An 11,875-nucleotide genomic window follows, 5' to 3' on the forward strand; every position below is an offset into this window, starting at 1 on the left:
GTACCCATATCCAGTATGAATATATCTGAGGTTCACCCTCTCGATTTGCAACCAGTCAAATTTACAGTGCTTACAACACAGGAGTTTCTGGTCCCATGACCCACCAAGGACAATGTGGATTCTTTAGAAGGTCAAGTTGGCAGACAGGGAGAGAAAATGTTTGACAAGGTGCTATGTTCTTTGTCTCTGTGTAAGGCTGACACTGCTAATCTATTGCTGCCCAGTTCCCATGAACCTGATGGACAGCCAGAGCTGATGCTTTACATGTAATACTTTACCTGTAATCATACTTTTTTGTAATCATCTTCTGCATCAGTTGGTAAATAGCTGCTGCTGGAGGAAAAGGGGATGACAGAGGATGAGATGGCTGGATGGCATCACTGACTCGATTGACGTGAATTTGAGTGAACTCCAGGAGATGGTGATGGACAGGGAGGCCTGGCGTGCTGCGATTCATGGGGTTGCAAAGAGTCGGACATGACTGAGCGACTGAACTGAACTGAGATTATTTGCTTGGACCTCCCATAACTGACCTAGCAACTGAAGAGTTAACATCCAAACTATCAGGGGGCCAAGAAGAGCTGATTGGTGGGTTGTTAAATATTTTGAATACCCCCCTGGGGAACAGTTTTACACTCTTTCTCAATAGAATACTCCAGGCAGTCATTACCAATTGATCAAAGTTGGTAGTTAAGATAAAATTTATTTACCATCCAGGGATTACGGTCTTATCTCCCCCCAGGGTATTTGGTTTTATACAGTGTGCTCTAGAAGTTAAAGAACAAGGCTTCCAGGACTGGACCTCTAATGCTGTAACTTCAAGAGCTGGACGTGAATGAACCTGGGGGCTGACAGCCTCACGTTTCCTTCTCTGACCTAGACTGGTTTTGACCCTTGAGCGTGAGATAGGGTTATAGAATGTACCTCAAACCCTCAGCCCAAGGCTTCCAGCAGAGCAGAGACATCTCTTCCAGGTCTGCATTCAGACTCAGCATACACCAGTGTAGAAGCCAGGACATCAGCAGTTTCTCTGAAACACATTTTGATTTTTAGGGGAATGAAGGGACTTGTGCTGCCTATAGATGGCAAAGGTAGCTTAGCATCTGAACAGTGTAACTTATGCCCTTAAAAATCCTAAGTAAAAATAATTCTGCCATATTAAATCATTTTTCTTTTCCATAAGTAGCAAAGTGCCCCCTGGTTTTAAAATGAATATAGTCATGTTATCTCCAGTGACAATCTGGGAAAAAGTAGAGCTGCTATGAAGAAAAGAACTCTTAGGGATATGAGCAGAGAGGACACGAGATGGTACCTTTGGCATAAATGACCATATATGAATTAGATGGTCCATGGGAAGAACCCCATGAGGGCTGCTGGTACTGTTGGAGTGGGATGGGTGGGAATAGTTACTCTCTCCAGGATCTCTTTGTTTGCATGAAAGACTTAGAGTTGACACAATCCCCATTTCATCAGTGAGATGACTGAAGTCCAGAGGGGTTCACTGACTTTTCCAAGATCGCACAGCCTGGCCAAGACAGATGCAGTATCAATAGCATCCTGACCGTGCATTCCATTCACTTAGACAACATGGCAAGGTAATTTATCCTTTTCTTGATAACCCAGAGGTATCATTAGGAACACTAATTACCATATAACATTGCAATATAAGACTGACTGGGGTATGTGGGTCTTGTTGCTTCTATACTAAGGGGGCTTATTTAGTGCTATTTTGGGGTCTCGGTACTTTTTACATCTGTCTTCATTATCATCAATCTCTCATTGTGGCTACTTCAAACAAATCATCTAAAGTCTACCCCCCCCTCCCCAACATTGTTGATTGCAAAAGTACAACAGCAATTTAATTTTACATAATAACACTCCCAGCATGGCTGTTGGTGATTTCCCCAGTTCAGTTTGCATTCTTCACATTTTTAGCACCTCTCTCGGGCACTGCAGTGTTCTTGGAGGAAGCCTCTCAGCATTACGGAAAGAGCAGGGTTCAATCCTGCAACTAGCAGTGAGACTGTGGGAAAGTTTCTCAGCTTCACTGAGCCCTGGAATCCCTTGGTCTTTCAGGAAGAATGTGAGGTTCAAATACCTGCATAGAGTTGTCTTTTAGCAAAGTCTAGTTTTCTTTCTTCATTAGAGGCCTGTTCTACCTTTGCCTTTTATTAGGGTTGGTTATGGGCATATCTGGAGAAGGTGATGGCACCCCACTCTAGTACTCTTGCCTGGAAAATCCCATGGATGGAGGAGCCTGGTAGGCTGCAGTCCATGGGGTCGCTAAGAGTCGGACATGACTGAGCGACTTCACTTTCATGCATTGGAGAAGGAAATGGCAACCCACTCCAGTGTTCTTGCTTGGAGAATCCCAGGGACGGGGGAGCCTGGTGGGCTGCCGTTTATGGGGTCGCACAGAGTCGGACATGACTGAGCGACTTCACTTTCATGCATTGGAGAAGGAAATGGCAACCCACTCCAGTGTTCTTGCCTGGAGAATCCCAGGGACGGGGGAGCCTGGTGGGCTGCCGTTTACGGGGTCGCACAGAGTCGGACATGACTGAAGCAACTTAGCAGCAGCAGCATGGGCATATCTGTCCTCTTTGGTAGAATTCAGGCTCCTTGAGGTTGGTGACCTTGTTTCCTAAATCTGGGTTCCCCTCTTCCCCGCCTCTCCCACCACCACGCTTGCTAGGCTTGATTGCTGTTTTTGTTGGTTCAGTTGCTAAGTAATGTCTGACTCTTTGCAACCCCATGAATTGCAGCACACCAGTCTTCCCGTCCTTCACTATCTTCCAGAGTTTGCTTGGACTCATGCCCATTGAGTTGGTGATGCCATCCAACCAACTTATCCTCTGCTACCCTCTCTTCCTTTTGCCTTCAATCTTTCCTGCATCATTGTCTTTTCCAATTAGTTGGCTCTTTGCATCAGGTGGCCAAAGTAAATGAGCTTCAGCTTCAGTCCCTCCAATGAATATTCAGGGTTGATTTCCTTTAAGATTGACTGGTTTGACCTCCTTGCTATCCAAATGACTCTCAAGGGTTTGCTGTAGGCTCTCCATTAATGCTGGTAGAATGGAGAATATTGTAGGTCAGTAAGTTCTGTGGAATGGCTGTGATGTCTCCTGCAGGCTCAGGGATACAGGCCCTGGGGAGGCCTTTTCCTCTTTTCTGTGTCCTGGGAGGTATAGTTCCTGGAGCTCTGACCTCCACATATGTGGGACGCCTCAGAAAGTTTTGATGCTGAAAACTTGACCTCTGTGTACCGGTGCCAAGTCAAATCTTAGAAAAAGAGTTTTGGATCAAATAGAAAGGAATAGCTTTGTTGCTTTTCCATGCAAAGGGGAAAACAATGGGGTCATGCCCTCAAAAACTGTGTGCCAACCCAGGAGGATTTGGTGAGGAGTTTTATAGCAGTGGTTCAAGAGTAGGCTTGCTGAGGGGGATCAGGGTGTGGATGGAGCCTGTGTCCCTTTAATCTGGTTTCAGGCATTCTGAGGAATGTCTGTGATTCTCAGAATTATCAAACTGTGACCTTCTTTCTGGAATGTAGAATACTTCCTCAAATATTTAACATCATCCATTTGTTGGGGGTTTTAGTTCTGCAGAAGAGTTCAAAGACATTGTTATGTGTATCCCTTGAAGTGGAACCAGGGTCTTGTCCTAAGGCTTCTCTATTATCAGATAGGCAGATGATACCACTCCTATGGCAGAAAAGAAAGAACTAAAGAGCCTCTTGATGAAAGTGAAAGAGGAGAGTGAAAAAGTTGGCTTAAAAGTCAACATTCAGAAAACTAAGATCATGGCATCTGGTCCCATCACTTCATGGCAAATAGATGGGGAAAGAGTGGAAACAGTGACAGATTTTATTTTGGGGGGCTCCAAAATCACTGCAGATGGTGACTGCAGCCATGAAATTAAAAGATGGCTGCTCCTTGGGGAAAAAAAAAAAGTTATGACCAACCTAGACAGCATATTAAAAAGCAGAGACATTACTTTGCTAATAAATGTCCATCTAGTCAAAGCTATGGTTTTTCCAGTGGTCATGTATGGATGTGAGAGTTGGACAGTAAAGAAAGCTGAGCACCAAAGAATGGATGCTTTTGAGCCGTGGTGTTGGAGAAGACCCTTGAGAGTCCCTTGCACAGCAAGGAAATACAACCAGTTCATCCTAAAGGAAATCGGTCCTGAATATTCATTGGAAGGACTGATGGTGAAGCTGAAACTCCAATCCTTTGGCCACCTGATGTGAAGAACTGACTTATTTGAAAAGCCCCCAGTGCTGGGAAAGATTGAGGGAGGGTGGAGAAGGGGACAGCAGAGGATGAGATGGTTGGATGAGGATGAGATGTTTGGATGGCATCACCGACTCAATGGACATGAGTTTGAGTAAACTCTGGGAGTTGGTGATGGAAAGGGAGGCCTGGCGTGCTGCAGTCCATGCAGTTGCAAAGAGCTGGACACGACTGGCTGAGCGACTGAACTGAACTGAAGGGATTGTCTCTTGACTGCCCCTCCCTTGTTTCGGCATCTCCTCCCTTCCTTGATTAGCAATTGTTTGAAACTGCCCTTTGGAACTCTGGAAGGTCTTGGAGACTGAAGCCTATTTCCTACAATCAAGAAACAGGGGACACAGAAAAGTGTCCATGCCCAGGAGCCCCACAGGGTCCTGCTTGGTTTTCTTATGATCTCTCTTTGGAAAGCGGCCCCATGGCAGAGAGTCCTTCTCCTCAGGGAGAATCAGACTCAGAGGACTGATTTCAAAGCGCTTGTAAAATAAGCCAGGCTGCTCCTTCCCTGGGGGCACAGCAAACGGCAAGGAAGTCTCCAAGGCAGTTAGTAATGACTTTGAGGACTCTGAGAGTTTCTTAGGCTTCAGCCAGTCTCTTCATTCCTTAGCAGCAGGTTTAGTAGCCTAATCAAGAGCCCTGCCCATTCTATACACTGCTGGTTGTGTGGATGCAGAGGGGGCTGGTGGAGGGACTGAGATGAGGCAAGAGAAGCCTCAGAAGAGAGCTGAGAGAGCAAGATTGGGGACATTCCAGACAGAGGGAGAGAGAGGAGTCTGCTGTGCTCCCTGCACCTGGGTTCCTCAAGATGCTGCTCTTGACAGCAAACCTCCTCTCTCCTCCAGTCATTTCCAGTGGGCTTTCAGTTGAGTTCAGTCACTTGGTTGTGTCCTATTTTTTGCAACCCCAAGGACTGCAGCACACCAGGCCTCCCTGTCCATCACCAACTCCCGGAGCTTGCTCCAACTCATGTCCATTGAGTCGGTGATGCCATCCAACTATCTCATCCTCTGTTGTCCGCTTCTCCTCCTGCCTTCAATCTTTCCCAGCATCAGGGTCTTTTCTAATGAGTCAGTTCTTCACATCAGGTGGCAAAGTATTGGAGTTTCAGCTTCAGCATCAGTCCTTCCAATGAACATTCAGGACTGATTTCCTTTAGGATGGACTGGTTTGATCTCCTTGTGGTGCAAGGGACTCTCAAGAGTCTTCTCCAACACCACAGTTCAAAAGCATCCATTCTTCTGTGCTCAGCTTTCTTTACAGTCCAATTCTCACATTCATACACGACTACTGGAAAAACCATAGCTTTGACAAGACAGACCTTTTTCGGCAAAGTAATGTCTCTGCTTTTTAATATGCTGTCTAGGTTGGTCATAGCTTTTCTTCCAAGGAGCAAGTGTCTTTTAATTTCATGGCTGCAGTCACCATCTGCAGTGATTTTGGAGCCTCCCAAAATAAAGTCTGTCACTGTTTCCACGGTTTCCCCATCTATTTGCCATGAAGTGATGGGACCAGATACCATGATCTTAGGTTTCTGAATGTTGAGTTTTAAGCTAGCTTTTTCACTCTCCTCTTTCACTTTCATCAAGAGGCTCTTTAGTTCTTCTTCACTTTCTGCCATAAGGGTGGTGTCATCTGCATATCTGAGGTCATTGATATTTCTCCTGGTAATTTTGATTCCAGCTTGTGCTTCATCCAGCCTGGCATTTCGCATGATGTACTCTGTATATAACTTAAATGAGCAGGGTGACAATATACAGACTTGATGTACTCCTTTCCCAGTTTGGAACCAGTCTGTTGTTCCATGTCTGGTTTTAACTGTTGTTTCTTAACCTGCATGCAGATTTCTCAGGAGGCAGGTATGGTGATCTGGTATTCCCATCTCTTAAAGAATTTTCCACAGTTTGTTGTGATCTACAGAGTCAAAGGCTTTCAGGACCCATTATAAACAGACCCCAGCTAATTTCTTCTTTGAATAACCTATGGGTCATGTGGCAGATTTCTTGAGAACCAGAAGCCGTGTTTCCATTCTTATCTCCCCACTTGTGCACACTACAGGGTGGGGCAAGGAAGAGATGCTGGAGGGCTGGTAGGTGATGTTTAATGACTGATGAGCTTGGGTGGCACCAGACTGGGCATGGAGATAGTGTTTGCCCACAGAAATGACAACACTGCTTGGACATTTTAGGGACAAAAAGCCTGTATATGTGTCTATTTATGAGTCTGGTCCCTTAAACATATCATTTATGACATAGTTTGCAGTGGTTTTGCAAAAGAAAATCCATTTGAATACAGTATTCTCAGATTGCCCTGTTCACTTAGTAATTAAGATATATTACCCTTGTAGATTACTTGAGCCTTATAGTTTTTGGGTTTTTAGCTCTCTCCAAAGCTCCTCCAGACCCCTGCCAAGGAGACGTGTGGGGAAGGTTGTAAATGCCTTTGCCGCATCTTTCTGCCTAAGTATTTGCAGCAGATTTTATGGAGCTTGTAAATAGGAACTGATTTTCTTTTACATATGTGAGTCAGCCTTATTTGGGTCTAAAGTGGACTTTATGAACCTGCACGGATTAGAATAAACACTGCACCCAGCAATCAATTCTATATTTTGTTCTTAAATAGGCTAGGCTTTTTTGTAAGTGTGTATATGTATGTGTGTATATGAGAACTGAATATTAAGAAAAAAATCAAGTGTGAATACTACTGGCTTATGTGAAGCTGACTGATCTGAGGATGGGCCTGGGAGAATTCCTGGCCAAGTGGAGCCACAGCCAACAGCTAAGGGATCTCTTTTTCCCCTGGAAGTCATTGTTTCTTTACCTATTAAATGGATAGCATGGGTCTCCACAAAACCCTAGGATGGTTGTGCAGATCAAAGGAAGCAGGAAAGCACAAGGCTCTAGCAAAGTGCTGGTGTCTGGCTGGGACTCGGTAAATACCTACTACTCATGGAATCTCAGCCTGGAAGGGACTGGAAGTTTCTGGAGGAGAAAGACTTGTGTCTTCTGCTGTGTCCCTGACAGTTTCCAGGAAGTCTAGGGTCAAAGAAATAATAATAGGTTTTTACATTGAATGAAAGTATCAAAGTCCTGCTAAAGAAAAGCTCCCATTCAAAACTGTTGTCCTGGATCATGATCAGTAATAGAGGAGTGAGATAGGAGGGATGGTAGAGGACAGGGCCTCTCAAGCCGGACTGCTTGGGTTTGTGTCTCAGCTCAGGCACTTGAGGAGCTATGTGACCCTGGACATGTCATTTAGCCTCTCTGTGCCTCAATCTCTTCACCTGTAGGATGGGTATAATCAATACCAATGTTCTAGTGATAGTGTATGGACATGTATTATAGTTACAGATGTAAGTAAAATGCTTAGTGTGCCTAGCACACAGTGTTATTATTATCATTATCTTTATCTGTATTAATAGTGGTTAAAAAAGGGGATTTTATTGATAGAGAGACTTGGACTTGAGTTTTAGCATTGCCACTTACCAGCTCCATGACCTTGGATAATTATTCAACCTTTCTAAGTCTCTGTTCCCTCATCTGTTATTTGGGATGTCTCTTCTCCTGGGGTTATTAGGAGCATCAAATGAGATAAGATGTTTAAAGTATTGAGCCTTGCGCCTGTCATAGAAAAAGCACTTAATCAATGTTATCTATTTTATTAGCTCAAGAACTACTTGAATTTAATACCATTCATTCAACAAATACCAATGAAGCCGGTGTGGAGTGTAGGCCTGGTATCGAATGAGGTTTCTTCCTTCTCTAATGAGGGAACATGGACATCTTTTCTGTTTTGGATGAATATTTGCTTCTTCCATTGTGGTTAGAACATTGTAAGATTGCACAAAAAAATCTGGAGAAGAGACTAAAGGTGGGGCAACTTGAAGCCTCAAAAGGCAGTTTGGCTCTGAGAATTAGTGCTCTCGTGGGGAGACCCAGGTACGAAGCAGTTGCATATTAGGAACCTGGGACCAAAGCCTGTGGGGACTTCCAGGGTGACCACCCATCCTGGTCTTTGCCACCTACTGGTAACTGTGTCCCCCTTCACTTGAAAACTCCTAGGTTAGATGTTAAATTATCCGATTCCTCATACTTGAGCTACTTAAGAGAAACACCCCCCTGTATCTCAAAGGGGTGTGGCTGGAAGCACCAAGAGGCCCTGTCTGACTTTGGGAAGGCAGCCTGGCATTTTGTTGGGTCGAGGGGGTGAGGGGGCTTCTCAGGTGTGGTAGGGGAGGCCACAGGAGGGGAGACCATGGAGAACCCATTTCCTTCCCTCACCTGGAAGCATGTGGATGTTTCCTTTTTCCTCTCTTTTTCCAGGTCAGCACACATTATGGGAGCTTTGTCATCTTCATGGATTCTGAAAGTGAGTGGCTACTTGCTAGAGAGAGAGTGGTGCAGAGAGGACAAATTAAAATGACAACAGAACAACAAAAACCCATATAAAATAAATAAGCCACTAGCTCCAAGGAAGAAACTTCTGGGCTTAATTTGCATCCTGTTCTCTCCTGATTGTTTGTTGCCAATGTTGTCATTGGGGGAAGGGAAGTGGTTGCTGGAGGGGTGCTCGCCTGCCCAGCTCTTGAGTTCTCACTTCTGCTTTTCAGCTCAGTGATGAGGACAGCCTGGATGGAGGGGGATGGGACCACAGGAGAGGAGGCATTGGCTAAATGTTTTAGAGCAGTGCTCACTGAGACTCTTGTTAAAAAATAATTACATATAAATAGCAAACTAGAGATCCCCCAAGATTTCTGCAGTGCTGATGTGTTACTTTTAGTAGCAGGACAAAAAAAAAATAGTTGTTGAAGACTAATAAGATCCCCTGGAGGAGGACAGGGCAACCCATTCCAGTATTCTTGCCTGGAGAATCCCATGGACAGAGGAGCCTGGTGGGCTACATTCCATAGGGTTGCAATGAGTCGGACACGACTGAAGAGACTTAGCATGCATGCATGCAAGATTAATAGTAAAGCTTATATAATAATAACAGTGTGCCAGATTTTCATCAGAGTCTTTCACATGTGTTTACTTCTCTAATCCTCACAGCAAACCTCCAAGTTGGCCATATCATCATCCTCTGTTTCCAGATGTGGACCCTGAGGCATAGAGAGCTTCAGTAACTTGCCCAAAGTCATATGTCTGCTCAGTGGCCGAGATTCTACCTGGGCAGCCAGTCTCCATAGCTAAGTTCTTAAGCAAACTCTGTATCATCTTTTGGGCTGAAAGTCAGGCTGAGAACAGGAAACTGAGGCACAGAAAGGTGAGGCTTAAGTTACACAGCTAGGAGGTGGGAGCAGGACCCAAGCTCAGCTGTGCCACGCTCCAGAGTTGTTAATGCTTAACAGTTATTAATGCTTTTTCTCTTTCTCATTGGGTTCCCCAAAGGATTGTTGTGAAGGTCAAATGAGATACAGCACATGGTACGTAGGTGTGTTTGTATGTTAAGCTGCTTAGTCGTGTTCGACTCTGTGCGACCCAATGGACTGCAGCCCGCCAGGGTCCTCTGTCCATGGGGGTTCTCCAGGCAAGAATACTGGAGTGGGTTGCCCTGCCCTTCTCCAGGGGATCTTCCCAACCCAGAGATTGAATCCAGGTCTCCCACATTGCAGGAGGATTCTTTACCGACTGAGCCCCCAAGGAAGTCAGTTGTAAAGTACCAAACAAGCTGTCATTCAGACACTAGATCTGAAGACGGGGGGAAGACACTTTCCTTGTGTCCAGGATGGCTTAGGCAGAGGCTGGTGGACAGAAACCTGCACGCTGGCAGCAAGTGGACCCAGCAGCGGAGATATAAGGCGTGAAGGGAAATCGGGTGGGGTCCTAAAACCAGGCAGGCTGGAGGAGGGGAGTGTTCCTCTTCTAGTGCTAGATGATCGAGCCAAGAGATCCAGCCCTCTCTCATCTGTGCCCGTGGCTCAGAAAGCAGCATCACCATCGGGGACAATGACAGCAACTTTCTTTTAGCCAAAGACATTCGATCTTCTCCCTCTCACCAAACTGTCCTTTCTTCAGGCTGTTTCCAAGCCTCTCCCCAGGTTATGAGCTCTTTGCAGGCACCTCTGCAGTGGGGTCCTAATTTGCATCTTATATGGACATCTTTATCTTGAGCTACAGGGCTCCTCTGAGATGCAATCTACCTACAGAAACACACTTACTGTGGATCTTGAAAGTGGTACAGAGACTGATGGCTCCTTCCCTCCTCCCTTCCAACCTTTCCCCCCTCACCCCCCCCACCCCCAGTTTTCCCAAATCCTGGCACCTGCTAAAGGCTCAGTTGTTTCCCAGGGGGGCACATATGCCTGTCTTTCTCTTCAGGCTGACTTATTGTACACGCCTTTCATCTGCTCAGAATCTGATTTAAATATGAACCCATAGAGCCCCGAACACCCAGCCCTCAGAAGAGCTGTAACTTTGTTATATTTTATTTTGCCCAATCACAGCAGTTATCTTACTCTCCTCTGCTCGGCAAGGTCCTGTCAAAAGAAACTAAATGACAACCTTTGGAAAGAGAGCAACCTTAATCACGTGAAAGTAATTTATTTTTAATCCACCACACTGCAGCTGTCCCCTAGTTATTTGTGAATATGTATCAAGCCCAAACTTTGAAATTTTGATAATTGGCTTCTTGTCGTTTCATTATTTCTCCTTCTCTTCTGGGTCTGATATGTGTGAAAAGTTTCCCAAGAATATATCCAGTAAGTGCATCCTAGACTGAAAGATAGGCACAGTTAAGTGTAGTATAGTAAAGCATCCGTTATTCACCTATTTAATGAATGTTATTGGAACGTCTTCATTGTTTCAGGTACTGGATGAGGTGCTGGTGACGCAGTAATAAGGAAGGTCAGCGTCTCTGGCCTCACAAACATACTGGCTAGTGGAGCAGAAGTCAATGAAAGAGCAAATAAAGGCATTTTACACATTGTGATAAATTCTGGGAGTGCAGCAAGTGGAGATATTATGATACAATATGGCCGTCCCAGTACAGAGCATGGTGAACTGATCAATGTCTCGTTTCCAGAAAATATAATTCTCTGAATGCAGCCTAAAACTGCATTTGTGTTGTTTCTTTTTTTATTAGCCACCTTACACTTTTTAATCTGTATTGAGCCAAAATAAAATTTTTATTATACAAAGTATTTTCAGTAAATACTTATTATACAAAGTAACTGCAGCAAATGTGTAAAATAGAAAGAAGAATGTGACCTGTATTATCACCACTGAGAGTTACTGCTACCTTTTGTATCTTCTTTCTATTAATAACTATGTTTATGTATGTGTCTTATAATTTTATAAACTGGTTTGATCCACTTAAGAAAATGTTACATGTTATTTCCCCTCACGTCAGGAAGTATCCTATATTATCATCCATAGTGGTGACATCATATTGCACTGTGTGGTCAAGCGAAATACCTCATCTCTTTTGGATGCGAAGCAGTTAAACCAGGTCTTCCTCCTTCTGTACTTGTGTAATTTTTTTTTCTAACCTAAATGTAGGACTTTACATTTTTATTAAAAAATCATATTGTTGCTTTTAAGATAAATTATTAGTCTGTTATGATCTTTTAAGTCCTGATTTCATTAACC

General features: G+C 44.4%; 1 long non-coding RNA gene across 2 annotated transcripts in view; it reads left to right on the top strand.

Annotated features, from left to right (window-relative positions):
• The window catches only part of LOC123331364, a 58,162-nt gene extending 46,717 nt beyond the window's left edge, over nt 1–11,445 (top strand). For both annotated transcript variants that reach the window (XR_006547949.1, XR_006547948.1), the window contains one exon: nt 11,094–11,445. This is a non-coding gene — a long non-coding RNA (uncharacterized LOC123331364). The remainder of the gene's footprint in view (nt 1–11,093) is intronic.
• Nucleotides 11,446–11,875: the final 430 nt, after the last annotated feature.

The sequence above is a fragment of the Bubalus bubalis genome, chromosome 23 (genome assembly GCF_019923935.1).
Source record: "Bubalus bubalis isolate 160015118507 breed Murrah chromosome 23, NDDB_SH_1, whole genome shotgun sequence".
NCBI lineage: Eukaryota > Metazoa > Chordata > Mammalia > Artiodactyla > Bovidae > Bubalus > Bubalus bubalis.